The sequence below is a fragment of the Hyla sarda genome, chromosome 8 (assembly GCF_029499605.1).
Source record: "Hyla sarda isolate aHylSar1 chromosome 8, aHylSar1.hap1, whole genome shotgun sequence".
Taxonomy (NCBI): Eukaryota; Metazoa; Chordata; class Amphibia; order Anura; family Hylidae; genus Hyla; species Hyla sarda.
In genome coordinates, this window is record NC_079196.1 from 23,997,364 (window position 1) to 24,012,923 (window position 15,560).

At 45.0% G+C, this 15,560-nt stretch overlaps 1 long non-coding RNA gene across 1 annotated transcript; it reads left to right on the top strand.

The window, feature by feature from the left end:
- The first annotated feature begins 560 nt into the window (after window positions 1-560).
- LOC130284003 (uncharacterized) lies at window positions 561-13,243 on the top strand. The gene is made up of 3 exons (XR_008846898.1): window positions 561-884; window positions 10,961-11,046; window positions 12,914-13,243. It is a non-coding gene; the product is annotated as an uncharacterized LOC130284003 (long non-coding RNA).
- Window positions 13,244-15,560: the final 2,317 nt, after the last annotated feature.

The following is a 15,560-nucleotide window of genomic DNA, read 5'->3' on the forward strand; positions in this document are numbered from 1 at the left end:
TAAGCCTATAAAAGCCGGCTATCTGCATGCAGCGAGGATGCCGCACACATGAAAGGCGTAATGATGATACAAATACGCTAAGGCTGTCTCGCACAAGACAGCTCATTTTTCATACTTCAGTAATTTATGGAAACATAGTCAGGGTTTTTTTTTCTTTTTTTTTTTTTTTTTTAAGATGCTCATCCGGACCATTGTTTTGGAAAATATTTTTTCGGTTCTTTTATAGGGAGTAAGAGGATGGGGGAGGGAGTAAGGAAAATCCGCTGCACCACACTCCAGCACTATATAACTTTTTCATTTTTATTTATTTATTTATTAATTTTTTTGGTCGACGTTGCTGTGTTTGGTTTTCTTTTTTGGGCCTAGGAGTGAATTGTTGTGTCATTATTTCACAGTATAATTAACACAACATTATATATATATATATATATATATATATATATATATATATATTATAAATATAAAATATGTTTCCTACACACACACACATATACCGTATATATATATATATATTTTGGCTTTTTGTAAAAAGAAATAGAAAATATGTCTGCTATTGTTTATATAGAGAGTTATGGTTAGGAGCATACCACCTATGTTAAAGGGGTATTCCGGTAATTTTTTTATTTGACTATGCTACAGGGGCTGTAGAGTTAGTGTAGTTCATAATATAATGTCTGTACCTGTATGTGATGGTTTTCTTATCCCAATATTTATTTTTACCAGCACACAAAATGACTGCTGTCTCGGATTTTTCCCAGCTTGCAATGCGGTCGAGACCTGACTCACTAGTCAGCTGATGACAGGGAGCCTGTCTGCTTCAATGGGTGGAGGGATCAATCTGCAACTAATGCAGCAGCTGGAGGCACCCTGATTGAAAACCACAGGTCTGCAGCTCATTTATGTTTCAATGGGTGGGGTAGCTGATGTGTGGCAAGGAGGAAAATGGTATCATGGGATTTGTAGGCAAACAAGAAAACTGAAAACAGGAAATACAAGTTCAGAGAAAGCTAGCCACAGTGTTCTGGTAATCTCACAGCATAGCCATTGAGCCCAAGACAAGCGCAGATCCTTCCTAAGCATGTCCATTACTGTCTGCCAGGTACATACTAAAATCACCTTATGGTGGAGAACCCCTTTAATATTGTTTTATATTTACTGATTTTTATTTATTAAAATTGTATTTGTTTGTTTTGTTTTTTACTTTTGCAATTATCTATTTTATATTAAATTTTATTAAAAGAAAATGTCTCAATAAGGTACATATTACATTTATGTTTTCCAATGCATTACAGCCTGTGCACCCTTTTCTCAGGACAGTCCCATGTTCCACCTAGGGTTGTCCCATTAAAGCATCAGCTGTGGTACTCACTGATGATAGAGCATCCTCCTATTGTTAATGCAACAATCACTTATTGCTGACTGTTGTTGTGCGGGTGCCACTTTTTAATCACAGACCCCACCCCTTGCAGGAAAAATAGTGGGCATTACTGCCCATTTCCCCTCTACAGGCTCTTACTGTAATTATTAGTTGTCCCTGAGCAAGTGGGTGCAGAATAGCTGCTGCCATGTCTTTCATACACTGCACACAGAGAAGGGAGGCTCATATTTCCCTATATCTCTATAGCACCCCCTCGGAAGCTGCAGCAACATGGAGGACATTGTAGAGCAGTAGTAAGCAGTGTAAGCTGTGAATCTGGGGTGAGCTAACTATAAGCTGCTGAAGCCTCCTAATGTGTCCCTCTTTGGCTTAGTCTCTCTTCAGCCACTTCCACTCCTCCCCTTCCCTTCTCAATAGACTTTTTGGGATGCTGTAACCTGGTACTTTTAGTGAATTGTTCCATCTCAATACCCATTTGAGTTGTCTTTGCAGAGTGAATGATGAGTTTATATGGGAGGAGGAAAAAAAATTCTGATAAGTGGAGAAAGAGGCATTTTCTCTGTTAAGATATATTATACAATTTCTTATGGTGTTTTTGCTTGTAAAGATTTATGTAAAGTTCATTAATATTGTAGGGGCCAATTTAAGTAAATTGTTTCCCATTTGTGTGGTTTGCTTGTTATGTTAAAGGAGTACTCCGGCGATAAGACATCTTATCCCCTATCCTATGGTCTATGTTTAAGCTCAAGAGAGAGCGAAACGCATCAGATTATTACAGTCTTATAATGTCTGTTTCCTTGCTATGGCATGAATAAAGAAGTGATCTTTTAGAACATACCTGGTGCCGGACAATCCTTCCTTTCTATCCAAAGGATAGGGGATAAGATGCCTTATCGCGGGGGTCCCGCCGCTGAGGACCCCCGTGATCTTGCACGCCGCACCCCATTAGAATCATTCCCCAGAGTGTGTTCGCTCCGGGGCTGATTACTGTCGATCACGGAGATGGAGCATTGTGATGTCACGGCTCCGCCCCGTGTGATGTCATGCTCCGCCCCCTCAATGCAAGCCTATGGGAGCTGTTACGCCCCCTCCCATAGGCTTGCATTGAGGGGGCGGAGCATGACGTCACACAGGGCGGAGCGGTGACATCACAATGCTCCGTCCCCATGATCGACAGTAATCAGACCCGGAGCGAACACACTCCAGGGACTGATTCTAACGGGGTGCGGCGTGAAAGATCACGGGGGTCCCCAGCAGCGGGACCCCCGCGATCAGGCATCTTATCCCCTATCCTTTGGATAGGGGATAAGATGTCTAAGAGCCGGAGTACCCCTTTAAGGGAGAAACTTGGGAAACAATGAAGACCCTTCAGGGTATAATGGAGTGTCAAGATTGGGAAGCCCACTTGATCCAATAGTATGAGTGTCACTAATGGGCTGTAAGACAGCATCGCGCACTACATGTAGTCACATGGTTGGGTCCCTATAGAAGCCTTATCTATGTGCAAATATAATCCCACCTACCATACTGTTCTTAACCAAAGAATTGGTTCTTCAAATGTCACTACTTGAAAGATAGAAGAGGCGCTAAGTAGAGAAGTAGTGGGCGTTGTTTAGTGAGGTGACCCGGCACTGATTATCAAGAGCGGACACTATAGCTGGCACAGTTTTTCTTATTCTTTTTCTTTTTTAAAGTCTAAGTTATAAAAAAAATATATATGATTTGTTCCTATGGGCGGCAAGACACCTATCTTGACCTATTTTGGCCTCTACTGGGCTGTTCCCCAATCTACAATGATTAATGCACAGTAACTCCTGCTGTAAAATTGTCTTACAATTATTCGTATGAATTATTTCACATAAATATTTTTGCACATGTTAAATATGTAAATTTAGTCAATAACGGTAAAACGAGATAGATTGTCCTGTAAATGAACGGAGGCGCCTGCTGAGCTGAGTGACATTACCTTTATTAAGCAAACAGGAGGTAAAGTGTTTTCATAAATATGTAACTCTCCCCCGCTAAGGTATTTCACTGTATCCAGCTAATGGGAGGGATTATATAGATCAGCAATTATATACTGGAAATATATATGAATATAAACATTCATTGCAAATGGTTACAATTTAAAAAGCTTTTATCCCTACATACATACACATATGTACCGTATTTTTTCGCTGTATAAGACGCTGTATAAGTTGGTGCGTCTTATAAGGCGAATGCACACCTATCGCGGCGGTCCCAGCGGCCATCAACGGCCGGGAGCCGCCACTAATACAGGACATCATCGATCGCGGTGATGCCCTGTATTAACCCTTCAGACGTCGCCGCCATGACGTCGCTACGCACGCCGCTCCTATTGGATGACGGGATGGCGCGCGCGACAACGTGATGACGACGAAGGAGAGCGACGGCCATGCAGGGGATCCCAGCACGGAGCGGACACCGAGGAGGTAGGTAAGGCCCCCCCCCCCCCCCCCCCCCGGTGTCCTGTAAGCTGTTTGGGACGCTGCGGCGGTCCCGAACAGCCTGACTGAACAGCCGGGTTAGTGTTATTTTCGCTTCAGACGCGGCAGTCAGCTTTGATCGCCGTGTCTGAAGTGAAAATAACACTAACTCTGGCTGTTCAGTCGGGCTGTTCGGGACCACCGCGGCGTCCCGAACAGCTTACATGACACCGGGGGGGGGGGGGGACCTTACCTGCCTCCTCGACGTCTGCTCCGTGCCGGGATCCCCTGCATGGCCGTCGCTCTCCTTCGTCGTCATCACGTTGTCGCGCACGCCGTCCCGTCATCCAATAGGAGTGGCGTGCATAGCGACGTCATGGCGGCGACGGAGAGGGAGGATACTGGGCAGCAGAGATGTTCCGGAGCGACGGGGACAACCCGGGGACGCGGCGACAGCGATAGAGGGCGACATCCAGGGCAGTGGTGACGAGCGGTGACGGGTCCGGAGCGGTGGGGACACGTGAGTATTACCTCCTTTACCAGTGGTCTTCAACCTGTGGACCTCCAGATGTTGCAAAACTACAACTCCCAGCATGCCCGGACAGCCGTTGGCTGTCCGGGCATGCTGGGAGTTGTAGTTTTGCAACAAATGAAGGTCCGCAGGTTGAAGATCACTGTCCTATACTTTACATTGTATTTGGTTCAGAATCTTTATTTTCTAGATTTTTATCCTATAAAATTAGGTGCGTCTTATATGCCGGAGCGTCTTATATGGCGAAAAATACGGTACCTTCCCTAAAAACTGTAAATACATAAGTCCTTGGGTTGCTATAGGAAAATCCCAAGGTAAATTCTTAGTCGTGCTGTCTAATGTCAGTTTCTAAATAAAATATTGGGTAGAATGTGTCTGTAGCATTGCCGATCTACTCTTCTTAGTCATGTGTAGGCTGTTGCTTACAGGGCTGTATTTGCCATTAGACAAGATGAGTATCTCGCCTCAGGTGGCAGATTGCAAAGTCCCTTATTCTGTACTGCTGGCTCCATGGACCCCAGGCCCCTCAAATTATGACTGGATATAGATGTGGAAGGCTAGGCAGTCAGGACCGGGACTGCTATGTAGAGATAAGAAACTGGATGTCCAGCGCCTGGATACGTGAAAAACAGGTTCTTTATTGCTTTAAAACGCCATGAGAGGGGTCAGAGTGTGACGCGTTTCAGGTGCGTTAGCTAACGCACCTGAAACGCGTCACACTCTGACCCCTGTCATGGCGTTTTAAAGCAATAAAGAACCTGTTTTGCATGTATCCTGGCGCTGGACATCCAGTTTCTTATCTTGCTAAGTGGTGCTGCCTCGCACAGTCCGTGCGCCTCGGGGCCTCTTAGGGTGAGCTGAGAATTCCTTTAATTTCTTGCTACTATATAGAGATATACAGGACACTTCTAGTTATATACACTGCAGATTTTCTAGGTAAGGAACAATGCAGATCTTAGTTCACCCCAAACCACTGCCCCTACCTAAACAGTATCCCCCAACTGAGCGATAGCCCCTGCACTGGACTGCATACAGGGGTGTCAGAGGAGTCAAACAAACCAGGTCGGTAACACACAGGCAGATAAGGTACAAGATCCCAAAAGCAACCCTAGAGAGAATCTTAGTACAAAATCAGAAGTCAAATGCAATGTCAGGAAACAGGCTATGGGTCGAACCTAGATAGCGCCATGGTACAAAATCAACAGGCAAAGGCAATGCCAGAAAACAGGTCAGGTCACAGAAAGTCAGAATATTAGCCAGGCATAGGGAACAGGAATGCTGGTGAACAGTAAGCTCAATTTTAGTTACTGGTGCCAGGCAGCAGCTAATTATATCATGGGATGTATCAGGAGACGCATAGAGGCTTGTGACAAGAACTATGCTATCAATGTGTTTTTTTTTAGAATTTCCCTTTAAAGGGGTTATCCAGGAATAGGGAAAACAAGGCTAATTTCTTCCAAAAACAGTGCAACACCTGTCCTCAGGTTGTGTGTGGTAGTACAACTTGGCTCCATTCACTTTAATGGAACTAAGCTGCAATACCCCCACACAACCTGAGGATAGGGGTTGTGCTGTTTCTGGGAGATATCAGCTCTCTTTTTCTGATCCTGAATAGCCCCCTTTTAAATGGGCACTGTCATGAAAACAAAAAATTCATATGTTGTAGTACTTAAGTACTACAACATATCTCTAATATATACTCAAGTAGAAAACAGACATGGTGCACATCTACAATCTTGTATAATGATCTGATTGCTTCTCAGCATAATATCAAAATGTTAGTATATACATTTTGATCAAAAAGTACAAAGCCCACTCGCCACGTCAAGGCCACCTATTTAGAGTGGGTCCCTAACCTCCCTAGCATAAAATGGCATAGCACTGGGCGGCGACCACCACCGCCGCGACACCAGTGCCCACAGGGTGAACGACTCACTGGCAGAGCGGCCCCAGCGCCACTCAAACCAGTCCATGGGTCGCACCTCCCTGCAGACACGGCGCCACGGCAGCAATGGACGACGCACAGCACCACACCAGTGTGAACAGGATGTTACAGCTCACTTACCATACTCTCCCAGTCAGACTTTTTTTTTTTGCTTGAATATGTTGTCTGCACTCTTCCCCACCCCCTCAGCCCAACCCTATATAAGTAGTAGTTAGCTACACATGGGCCTTTTCTTTCCTGGCAGCCTCCCAGTTTGACTGGGAGAGCATGTTAAGTGAACTATGGCACCCTGTTCACACTGGTGTGGTGCTGTGCCGCGTCCTTTGCTGCCGTGGCGCCGTGTCTGCGGGGAGGTGCGACCCATGGACTGGTTTGAGTGGCGCTGGGGCCGCTCTGCCAGTGGGTCGTTCTCCCTGTGGACACTGGTGTTGCGGCGGTGGTGGTCGCCGCCCAGTGCTACGCCATTTCATGCTAGGGACGTTAGGGACCCACTCTGAATAGGTGGCCTTGACGTGGCGAGTGGGCTTTGCACTTTTTGATCAAAACGTATACTAACAACCTGTTAGTTTTTGAAATTATGCTGAGAAGCAATTGGATCATTGTGCAAGATTGTAGATGTGCGCCATGTCTGTTTTCTACTTGAGTACATATCTCTAATATAGTTTAATTAAAAAAAGTGATTTTAAAACAGTTTAAAATTACTTTTAAATTCGGCCACTAGGGGTCGCCCTCCTAGTGGCCGAATGCATTCGGCAGTGACGTCACTACAGAATTTCGACTCATTTCAGCCTAGAAATGAGTCAAAATTTGTTCATTGTGCGCTGGCTTCCTGTCTGTCAATCAAACAGGCAGGAAGCCAGCGCAGTAAAGTCCAGGAGCAGCCACCCTGGCCACAGCAGGCACGCAGCCTGTACCTCAGCCCAGTTTGTGTCATGGCGGCCGCACTCTCTCTGCAGACTCCGGTAACATAATTGGATTCCCCGGCACATCCTTCATCCGGATTCCCTGTTTCCCGGCTTGTTCTCCCCATCTGCTGCTGGCGGCAGCGACCGGAGGTGAGGGGGGGGGGGGGGGGGTTGGTTGGTATGAATGGGTGCCTCCAGTTGTTTCACCACTACAACTGCCAGCATGCCCTGTAAGCCAATAGATGTCAGGGCATACTGGGAGTTGTAGTTGTGAAACAGCTGGAGGCACCCTGTTAGAACTAAGGGCGGAAGTCGCCCCCAGCAGGCATCAGTGACGTGGTGCCTGCGGGGGGTTAGGGATAGAAGGGCAATAGGCAGGGACAGAAAAAAAAAAGAGGGTTGGCGTGAGCTACCCTTTAACATCAATTTTTTTTAACATAATTTTTTATGTAAAAAAAAATAAAAATAAAATCTGGACTCCTTCAGTTTCGGATTATCCAGTGGTTAAAATGCTGCAAAACAGTAAATACTTTTTATAGGAAAGTATAATTTGAGAAATACAATCAGTACCTACAGTACACTTTATTATCCGAGCGGTAGACCTCCATCTATTGCAAAACTACAACTCCCAGCATGCCCGGACAGCCGTTGGCTGTCCGGGCATGCTGGGAGTTGTAGTTTAGCAACAGCTGGAGGTTCATGGTTTGGAGACCATTAATCTAGACCCAACCAAAAGGGTTAATCTGATAGTACACCCAGATGATGTGTGTGATTCCAGCAGTTTTGCTGACTTTCTCACAATCTATGTTCCTTGTGGGCCTGTGTTAAACTGCGCATATGAAATGAGCTGGAATTTAATGTTGTGTTACAAAAGGATCTGTTCCCCAGGGCTCGTCCTCTCCTAATAATGTGTAATCATACTCTGTCTATCTGGTCTTTTTATTGCTTGTATGGAGGCAGACATTTCTATTTAATTAAATGTTCCTCTCGATTGTTAGAGGTCTACTCCTGGAAGGTATAGCATATAATCCCAGATAACAGGGGGAACTAATAAGAAGGGGACGAGATATAGAGCTGCTATTGTAAAACGACTGGATACTTTACATTACATTCGCAAATCAGTTTTTCCTAATGGGCTTAACAAATTTTTAAAAAAATTATAAAATCAGTTCAAAAATATAAGGGTAATATTGTAGTGCATACAGAATAGTGCCCGCCATATATAGTACTAACACATGTGGTCCATGCAAAATCAGTCCAGTCCATCTTATATGTACATGTATAATAATATGCTGTATATAGTGCGTACATAATAGTGCCTACTGTATAACACATACTAATAACATACTGTATATAGTGCAAGCAGAAATGTGCCCACCATATAGAGTACTAACAAATACTAATAATATACTGTATATAGTGCTCCTCTACAGAGATCTGGATCCATCTGACCAGGACATGTTTCCCCACAGAGATCTGGATCCATCTGACCAGGACATGCTCCTCCACAGAGATCTGGATCCATCTGACCAGGCCATGTTTCTATATAGAGATCTGGATCCATCTGACCAGGTCATGTTCCTCCACAGAGATCTGGATCCATCTGACCAGGCCATGTTTATCCACAGAGATCTGGATCCATCTGACCAGGTCATGTTCATCCACAGAGATCTGGATCCATCTGACCAGGCCATGTTCCTCCACAGAGATCTGGATCCATCTGACTATGCCATGTTTATCCACAGAGATCTGGATCCATCTGACCAGGTCATGTTCATCCACAGAGATCTGGATCCATCTGACCAAGCCATGTTTCTCCACAGAGATCTGGATCCATCTGACCGGGCCATGTTTCCCCACAGAGATCTGGATCCATCTGACCAGGCCATGTTTATCCACAGAGATCTGGATCCATCTGACCAGGTCATGTTCATCCACAGAGATCTGGATCCATCTGACCAGGCCATGTTCCTCCACAGAGATCTGGATTCATCTGACCAGGCCATGTTTCTATATAGAAATCTGGATCCATCTGACCAGGTCATGTTTATCCACAGAGATCTGGATCCATCTGACCAGGCCATGTTTCCCCACAGAGATCTGGATCCATCTGACCAGGACATGCTCCTCCACAGAGATCTGGATCCATCTGACCAGGCCATGTTTCTATATAGAGGTCTGGATCCATCTGACCAGGCCATGTTCCTCCACAGAGATCTGGATCCATCTGACCAGGTCATGTTCATCCACAGAGATCTGGATCCATCTGACCAGGCCATGTTCCTCCACAGAGATCTGGATCCATCTGACCAGGCCATGTTTATCCACAGAGATCTGGATCCATCTGACCAGGCCATGTTTCTCCACAGAGATCTGGATCCATCTGACCAGGCCATGTTTCCCCACAGAGATCTGGATCCATCTGACCCGGCCATGTTTCCCCACAGAGATCTGGATCCATCTGACCAGGCCATGTTTCTCCACAGAGATCTGGATCCATCTGACTAGGCCATGTTTCTCCACAGAGATCTGGATCCATCTGACCAGGCCATGTTCCTCCACAGAGATCTGGATCCATCTGACCAGGCCATGTTTCTCCACAGAGATCTGGATCCATCTGACCAGGCCATGTTCCTCCACAGAGATCCTGATCCATCTGACCAGGCCATGTTTCTATATAGAGATCTGGATCCATCTGACCAGGTCATGTTTATCCACAGAGATCTGGATCCATCTGACCAGGCCATGTTTATCCACAGAGATCTGGATCCATCTGACCAGGTCATGTTCATCCACAGAGATCTGGATCCATCTGACCAGGACATGTTTCTCTACAGGGATCTGGATCCATCTGACCAGGCCATGTTTCTCCACAGAGATCTGGATCCATCTGACTAGGCCATGTTTCTCCACAGAGATCTGGATCCATCTGACCAGGCCATGTTCCTCCACAGAGATCTGGATCCATCTGACCAGGCCATGTTTATCCACAGAGATCTGGATCCATCTGACCAGGCCATGTTCCTCCACAGAGATCTGGATCCGTCTGACCAGGCCATGTTTCTATATAGAGATCTGGATCCATCTGACCAGGTCATGTTTCTCCACAGAGATCTGGATCCATCTGACCAGGCCATGTTTATTCACAGAGATCTGGATCCATCTGACCAGGACATGTTTCTCTACAGGGATCTGGATCCATCTGACCAGGCCATGTTTCCCCACAGAAAACTAGATCCCTCTGACCAGGCCATGATTCTAGCCTTTCTGTTTCACTTATACACAGCAGTAAGGAGCAGCGAGTTGTGCATTCAGACAACTTAGTAGGATGCCAGCGTTTTCAGCTGCAGTGTCCTGACCGGGCACCATTAGAGAAAACCCCAGGCTGGAAGTTTAAATCTTGGCTTGTTTAGCCCAATAACCAGGCCTCGATCCAAGTTGCACAGATCACTAGATCTTCTTACCTAATGTGGATTCTCAGTGAAACTGATCCACAGAAAACTGATCACTGAAATTAATGCTACCGTAAAGCAGCTAAGGCAGATGGGGGGGGGGGGCAGAAAAATCTGAATCCCCATCCACTGGCAGCCCCCCAAGAAGGTAAAATGAGTATGGTTGCGTACTTAGTATGCCAATCTGTACTGTACGGGAGCAGGTAACATGGATCCCTTCTTTAGTACTTTACCCATGCGGCTCTCTACTTACCCTGAACAACGTGCGCAATGAAATGACATCATCATTTGTTTCCTGCAGGGTAATCCGAGGGCTGAAGAGGAGATGTCCTGTGTCATTTAAGGAGAAAGACAATGCCCAGGTGTCAGTGCTGGAGAAGAGGTAAGGTGAGTGAGATTTATATTTAAGAAAGGGGGGAGGAAGGTTGCCAACCTGCCTGCACACTTACCTACCTGCCTGCAAACTTACCTACCTGCCTGCAAACCTACCTACCTGCCTACCTTCACTATCTACCTACTTACAAACCAACACTACCTACCGACACTATTTAGCTACCTACCAGCATTATCTACCTACTTTCCGGCACTATCTAGCTAACAGGGAGCACTATCTACCTACCCACTGGGGGCCATTATCTACTGGGGGGGCACCAGGGGGCATTACCTAATATCTACCATTGGGATTTCTTACCTATATACTGGGGCATCTAGCTAATGGGAGAGAGGGGGAATTACCAGGTATAGTTCTCCATTATATCAGCTGTACTTTCCATAACAGTGGTCTCTAAACTGTGGACCTCCAACTGGTAATAACTACAACTCCCAGCATGTTAAGAGTTGTGGTAATTTAACAGCTGGAGGTAAACAGTTTGGAAACTGCTGCACTATAATATTAGCCATAGTGCCTATTAACTGGAGTCCTAACCTAAGTTATCTAGGACAACTTCTTGTCAGACCCCATACCTGCAGTATACAGGGGTCCTCGCCTTGGTTTCCCTGAAAACTATTTTCTTAATTAAGTGAAATAAATTTTGCAGAATACATAAAAATTAAGTAATTATTTTTTTAACTTTTTAAAAAAAATGTTTCCATCTAGCATTTTGTGAGCTACTGAATTATGTAGCAGTATAGAGGGAAATTTCCATATTGCAGCAGATCTGACACATTTCACATGCCGCAGAAAGCGGCAGATCCGATTGGTTGACAGCCCTATAAGCCCTGGTGGATAATTTCACACAGTAAGCGCTAATCACATTTGCATACACAGGCAATTGCAAAAACAGCTCTGAAGGCATAATGATAGTGAAACCAGCTGTGCTCCATCCCGACAACTGAACATACAGTTAAAAGATCGAAAAACGTAATTCAACTGTATGTAAACATATCCAGATCTCAGACTGCGGCTTATTACATCCCAGAGTTTCGGAAGGACTACAGAAGGGTTTGGGGCTCCAATATATTCACACATTTAAGTATTATTAAGTACTTGTGTATAAATAAGGCATTAGGAGTCCACTGCCAAACTTATTCTGTATGTATAAATCTGTATTCGGTAAGTGCCCCCTAGTGGTGACTGGAGACAGACAGAGTTTTATCTAATTTTCTAGCTGTGTGAATGAAAGCAGGGCTCTGTATAGGGAAACCATGGATAGGTAAACAGTATATAAAATATATAACTATATGTTTTCAAACAATATTAGGTGTTAAAAAAATCACTACTAAATCACTTTATACCTCAAGAATATTATCATAGACCCCCCCTGTAGATAGGACCCCACTGAACGTAGTTTGCTCCCATTGAATGTGTTATCTCTAGGTAAGACCCCTTTCTGTAGGTAGTAGGTCCCCTTATATGTAGTTTGCCACCTATAGGTAGGACTCTCCTAAGGGTTGACTGCCTCCTGTAGGTAATACCCCCCTTAAGATGATTCCCGCCTCGTACACAGTAGTCATCTTAGTTCCCCCCTGTAAGTAGTTTGTCACCCCCACTAACCCCCCCTCGTCATAGGTAGGATACCATGCAGGTACTTTGCCACCCTTGTTGGTACTTTGCCTCCTGTAGGTGGGATCCCCTAAAGGTCTGAAGGTACTTTACCCACTGTATGCAGTACCATTTTAAGAAAGTTTACACCCCTGTAGGTAGGACCCCACCTAAAGTTGAATAACCCCCCCCCCCCCCCCCAAAAAAAAAATTAAAAAAAAATTCTCAGCTCCTCCACAGTCACTACCATTTTTTTCTATTTCTATTCTGCAGGCAGCATCTTCCTGCAGCCACAAGAGGAAGTCAAGCCTAGAATGCCCTAGAACACTTGTGGCTTTCACCATCTTACCCACTGGAATCTTGCATAACTTTGGTTGGAAAACTTCTTTAAGAAAATGCAAGAAATGTCCTCTCTCTTGTTATGTGGTCCTGAAATGCAATTGGCAGCTACTGGTCCCCAAGTCTGTGCCATAGCCCTACATACAGGTCTTAGGATATTTGACTTTGGGTTACACTGGCCTTAGTCTCTGAGTTGACTCTAGTCAACTCCTACTTCTCACTAATCTCCAGTTGTACTATAGTTGTGCTATATATAGGAGCTAATTAAAATATCTCCTTGTAATACTGAATATGAACAATACCCTGTCAGTAGATGGCAGTGTTGCCTAAGAGACCATCAGAAGCACAGTCACAAAACAACTATCTGGGACACTACTGGGATACCTATGTACTTACTGGAAGGCAAATATTAACCAGGGTCACCTATCAACCTACTACCTGGGAACAAATACCTACTAGGGAGTACCTGCTATCCCTCCAGAGGAAAAATACCAACTGGGGGGCAACAATCTACCTATCAGAGGGGCAATAAATCTACCTAATGGCTGGAAACTACCTACTTCATGGCATTTACCTTTTGGGGACATCTAGTTACTGGGAGACACCTATTTACCTACTGGCATAACCTGTCTGCTATACACTGTAGAATTTATGCACATAACCCTTTCTTATGATTTTCAATGGGGACAGAGGGGTGCCCTTTCCACTTTGTCTTCAGATAGCAGAAAAGTTAGCCTCATCCTGTTGTGCCGAATCAGAAAATTGTATTTAAATAAGACTATCTCCCCAAGATATATAACTTACTAATATAGTGTCATCACAAATTGTACTGGCTTCAGCCCTTTTGTGGGATTCACCCCAAACAGGAAATTGTGTAGTCATCTCATTGTAAGTGTTGTGTTGTCTCAGCAGCTCCCCGGCTCTTCCTTCTCTCCTGAAAGGAAGTTGTGTAGTTCTATTGTCAGTGTGGGGTTGTCTCAACAGCTCCCAGTTACTCCCTCTCTTTACAGACAGGAAGTTGTTTAGTCCTTTCATTGTCAGTGTGGTGTTATCTCCCTCTCTTCTGAGACAACCCATCATTTTCTGCTGTCTCAGCCATTTCTAGCCCCATCCCTGAATGATGTCATCACCTCTGACCAGCCCCTACAGCTACATCACCATCTGCTGTCATATATATCTTTATTGGGATATTTAGGAGGAATGAGGTGATTACAGCATGCTGCCTTTTGCTAAACAATGCCACAGGCAGAGAAGCAGACAGGGAATGAATACAGCAACTGCTACATCCTCACTGATTGTGCAATAGTCTGCTGTTAAAAGGAGATGTTAAGCAGCAGCTCTTGAGGAGTGCTGTGGGAGCTGAGTGGGCAGGATGGGAGGGCTGTGGTAAAGAGCTAAGGAAAAGCAATGCATTCTGGGAATTGTAATCCTGAGCAACTTCTCAACCAGAAAGTACAACAGTAAGTGCAAACAAATGGATTTGTTTGTTGAACTGGTGCATATAGGTAAGCAATGCTACATGCTACTACTTTTTTTTAATGTTGGAGTTCTCCTTTAAGTAAATATTATACATGCACCACATAAGGTGCCAAGGCGTCTCCCCTAATAATCCACATAGGCAGCGAGCAGGTCAGCGCCATTCTATCTCCAGTCTGATCACAGATAACTAGAGGATAGCACCGCCACACGGAATCGCCATCTGCTGCCACCGTACGCACAGCGCTGAGGGACCTTACATCTTAATTCGCTGCATTTTTCAATTATAAGAATATTTCTTTTTCGATCCGACATATAATAGCCAGAAAATTACGAGAAGCTGAGGATCGCTCTCTGTATAAGATGACATAATCAGATGTAGTGCGACCAATACTGTGTATAAAGCGCGTCCGCTGCAACGGTACAGGAGTTCAGATTAATGTAATATAACTATGGACAGAGGTCAGCTGGGAGTCACTAGGGCAGTGTTTCCCAACCAGCGTGCCTCCAGCTGTTGCAAAACTACAACTCCCAGCATGCCCGGACAGCCTTTGGCTGTCCGGGCATGCTGGGAGTTGTAGTTTTGAAACAGCTGGAGGCACACTGGCCGCGAATCACTACAAAGGGAAATATAAAATATGAAATTGGGACATTTTTCCCACAGAAGAACAAAGGCTGTCCGGGCATGCTGCGAGTTGTAGTTTTGCAACAGCTGGAGGCACACTGGTTGGGAAACACTGCAAAGGGAAATATAAAATAAGAAATTGAGAAATTTTTCTCATAGAACACCAAAGGCTGTCTGGGCATGGTGGGAGTTGTAGTTTTGCAACAGCTGGAGGCACACTGTTTGGGAAACACTGCAATAGGGAAAAATGAAATTGAGACATTTTTGCCAAAAAGAACGCCAGAAAAAATACCATAACAGGGATTTATCAAAACAACCTATATAGAGAAAGAGTGGTAGCAACCAATCAGATGGCTTCTTTCATTTTTATCCTCTTCAGGATGCAAGGCGTATGCATACGCCCTGCATCCTGAGTCCTGTGCAGGGCGTACAGGTATGCCCGTGGAAATTTGGGTCCCCGCCGCTAGCTCATCTGCGGCG